We start from the raw sequence: 4,276 nt of genomic DNA on the forward strand, positions 1-4,276 counted from the left end.
CCCATCTGCTAGTAAATTCCTCAGTCATGGCTTTGTAACGTCTCTGGTCTTTGTTCTCCTCTCCGGCCTCTCCATAAACTTCAGATCATCCAAAACTCTGCTGTCCTTATCCTATGCCGCAATATGTCCCTCACCAATCACCCAATTCCTTATCTACCTGCAATGGCTTCCTGTCTCCTAACTCTGCAGGTTTAATTTTTCTTTCTTGTATAAGAACATAAGAAATAGAAGCAGGAAGAGGCCATGCAGCCCCTCGAGCTGCTCCCGTATTCAATAAGATCATGGCTTATCTTCGTCCTTAAATACACAAGAGCCTCACCCCTCCCTATCTCTGTAATCTCCTCCTGCTCTACAGCCCCTCCCTCTGCTCCTCCACCTTTGGCCGCTTGTGCATCTGTAGTCCATTTGCCCTACTTTTGGCAGACTCGGCTTACGCCATATCCACGCTATAAAATACCCGCCCTAAGCCACTCTACCTTTCATCTCCGTGTCCCCTTTTCAGACCTTGCTGAAACCAATCTCATGCTCCAAGCTTTTGTCACCCCTCCTAATATCTCCGCCGTTGGCTCGGGTCTATTTTTGTCTGATTATACACATGTGAAGCGCCTAGTGATCTTTATCAATGTTAAAGGCGCTACAAGTTATTCTTGTTGCATTTAACCGTCCTCCACTCTCTCCGTCCCACCATTGGTGGCCATTCCTTCAGTCAGCTCAGTCTCCCTCTCCTCCTTTTACATCCTCCTTAAACTCTTTGACCAAGTTTTTTATTACTCCTCCTTGGTATCTTCATATTTCTATTGTGACCGTGTTTTCTCATTAGTTGTTCACTGTATGAGCAAAAGTTGTTTCTGGGCTAATATTCTTGTAAAGGCAGAGATTTATACAACAGATGGGCTTGTGGAGATAAATTAACATTGAAAACTAATCGTGGACACCGCTTTGTTAGAATAACATAACTTGGTTTATGTACAGATATCGCGTTGAAATAGATTTTTACAACTGTAAGGAAGACTTTATGGAGTGCTCTGTCTAAGATGAGACCAAGTACAGTGACTAGAATGAAGCTTTATTCGTTATTTGTATTATTTGTCTTTGGTCATAAGCCGTTTTACTGATCTCTGGGACTGATGACTAGGATGAAGCTTTATTAGTTATATGTCTTTGGTTAGAGTCACTAGCTCCAGAGTCTAGTGTGCAGCTTTGATGTCCCATTATAGAAACGACATTAAAGCCATAGAGAGAGCTCATTGTAGATGCAATCGTTTGTCTTCACTGTCCAAAATCAAACAATATGATAGTATAACCCAGGAATGTAACAGTATTTCCCCTTATAATCTTAACTGAATATTCGTGTTTCTGCACTGTCCAATATCTAACAATACGAAAGTGTAACCCACGAACGTAACAATAGTTTCACCTTATAATCTGAACTGGATATTCGTGTTCCTGCACTGTCCAATATCTAACAATACAACAGTGTAACACAGGGATGTAACAATAGTTCCACCTTATAATCTGAACTGGACATTAGTGTTTCTGTACTGTCCAATATCTAATAATTCGATTATGTAACTTAGTAATAAAACAATACGTACATTTTACTTAGATTCTACATAGATTTTACAGGGGTCACCATTTACCAGAAACTTAACTGGACCAGCCATATAAATACTGTAGCTACAAGAGCAGGTCAGATGCTGGGTATTCTGCGGCGAGTGACTCACCTCCTGACTCCCCAAAGCCTTTCCACCATCTACAAGGCACAAGTCAGGAGTGTGATGGAATACTCTCCACTTGCCTGGATGAGTGCAGCTGCAACAACACTCAATAAGCTCGACACCATCCAGGACAAAGCGGCCCGCTTGATTGGCACCCATCCACCACCCAAAACATTCACTCCCTTCACCACCGGCGCACTGTGGCTGCAGTGTGTACCATCCACAGGATGCACTGCAGCAACTCGCCAAGGCTTCTTCGACAGAACCTTCCAAACCCGCGACCTCTACCACCTAGAAGCTTGACGAGTGTGGATTGATTAGGGAAAGCCAGCATGGATTTGATAGAAGCAAATCGTATTTAACGAACCTGATAGAGTTTTTGATGAGGTAACAGAAAGTCGATGAGGTCAATACAGTTGATGTGGTGTATATGGACTTTCAAAATGGGCTTGATAAAGTGCTGCACGGCAGGCTTATTATCAAGATTTCGGTCATGGAATAAATGGGGCAGTAGCAACACGGATACAGGACAGGAAACAGAGAGTAACGGTGAACGGTTGTTTTTTCGGACTGGAGGGAGGTGAACAGAGGTGTTCCCCAGGAGTCAGTGCTGGGACCACTGCTTTTTGATATATATTAATGTCTTGCACTTGGGTGTACAAGGGATAACTTCAAAAAATTACAGATGACTTCTTGGAAGGGCAGTAAACAGTGAGGAGGATAGTGATAGACTTCAAGAGGATATAGACAGGCTGGTGGAATGGGCGGACACATGGCAGATGAAATTTAACGCAAAGAAATGCGAGGTCATACATTTCGGTGTGAAGAACGAGTAGAGGCAATATAAACTAGAGGGCTCAACTCTTAAAGGGTACAAGAACAGGGACATCTGGGGGTTTATGTGCACAAATCGTTGAAGGTGGCAGGGCAGGTTGAGAAAGCGGTTTAAACAGCAAACTGGTTCCTGGGCTTTATAAATAGAGGCATAGATTAGAAAAGCAAGGAAGTCATGATGAAACTTTACAAAACTTTGGTTCGGCCACAACTGGAGAATTGTGTCCAGTTCTGGGCACCGCACTTTAGGAAAGATGTGAAGGCCTTAGAGAGGGTGCAGAAGAGATTTACTGGAATATTTCCAGGGATGAGGAACTTCAGCTACGTGGATAGACTGGAGAAGCTGGGGTTGTTCGCCTTGGAACAGAAACGATTACGAAGAGATTTGATAGTGGTATTCAAAATTATGAACGGGCAAGACAGAGTAGATTGAGAGAGACTGTTCCCATTGGCGGAAGTGTCAAGAACCAGAGGACATTGATTTAAGGTGATTGGCAAAAGAAGCAAAGGTGATATGAAGAAAAAGCTTTTTCCATAGCGAGTGGTTAGGATCTGGAATGCACTGCCCGAGGGGGCGGTGAAGGCAGATTCAATCATGGTCTTCAAAAGGGAACTCGATCAGTAATTGAATGGGAAAATTTGCAGGGCTACGAGGAAAGAGCGGCGGAGTGGGACTAGCTGGAGTGTTCTTGCATAGATCCAACACGGGATCGATGGACCGAATGGGCTCCTTCCGTGCTGTAACCTTTCTATGATTCCATGAATCTATGAAATCAGAATCCTTCTTGACAGACAAAGTCTGAAGGGAGGATTCACTGGTTGCAGGAGAGCTGGCTCGCTGTGACATGGATATTTATGCAGTGAGCGACACCAGACTCTTTCCCTGTTTCCACAATGAATGTCGCTCCCCTTATTTTGGAAAAGTAAAGTGGTATTCACATTCCGGCAGGGTTCAGTTGATTTCTGAGCGATCATTAAAGGATTCTGCAGCGTTGCCTCCGTTAATAGCAACAACTCTAAGCCGCGTTTCGGATGCAGCAACAAACCCATCAGTTTCTCGCTGTTCTCCAGCTCCCGGAGTGAGTGAGGCCACGACAGCATCAACATTCAGGTCGCATCTCCGGACTCTCTTGCTACAATCAACCGCTGCCGATGGAAAGCACCGAATCCAGTCTCAGACCGCGCGTTGCTGCCCCTCCCCAGGAAACAATATTCCACGGCCCGAACAAACCTCCCCATTCAGCGAGCACAGGCACAGGACAATCCGGGGAGCGGGTATCCTGGTCACTCGGTCTCCCTCCAGGATTTACCGACAACCAGAGAGTTTTCCCATGTCAGGATGGCCGAGCGGTCTAAGGCGCTGCGTTCAGGTCGCAGTCTCTCGTGGAGGCGTGGGTTCGAATCCCACTTCTGACAGTTAGTACTTTACACGCACGGAACTCTTTTTTGTTCTTCAGGCTGGCGTTGATTTTTACAAGGGTTTTTGATAGAGTTCAGAAGGAGAAATTGTTTCGATTAGCAGGAAGGTCGGTAACCAGAGGAAACAGATTTATGATAATTGGCCAAAGAACTAGATAGGGAAGATGAGGAGAAATTCCGTTCACGCAGCGAGCTGTTTTGATCTGGAATGCACTGCACGAAAGGGTGGAGGAAGCAGATGCAATTATGACTTTAAAAAAGGGAATTGGATAAATACTGGAAGGGCAAACAAATTGCAGGGCAAT

The 4,276-nt window shown here is 44.8% G+C and overlaps 1 non-coding gene across 1 annotated transcript; it reads left to right on the forward strand.

Annotated features, from left to right (window-relative positions):
* Positions 1-3,885: 3,885 nt before the first annotated feature.
* trnal-cag (transfer RNA leucine (anticodon CAG)) lies at positions 3,886-3,968 on the forward strand. The gene has a single exon. It is a non-coding gene; the product is annotated as a tRNA-Leu (tRNA).
* Positions 3,969-4,276: the final 308 nt, after the last annotated feature.

The sequence above is a fragment of the Heptranchias perlo genome, unplaced genomic scaffold, assembly GCF_035084215.1.
Source record: "Heptranchias perlo isolate sHepPer1 unplaced genomic scaffold, sHepPer1.hap1 HAP1_SCAFFOLD_54, whole genome shotgun sequence".
NCBI classification, from domain to species: Eukaryota; Metazoa; Chordata; class Chondrichthyes; order Hexanchiformes; family Hexanchidae; genus Heptranchias; species Heptranchias perlo.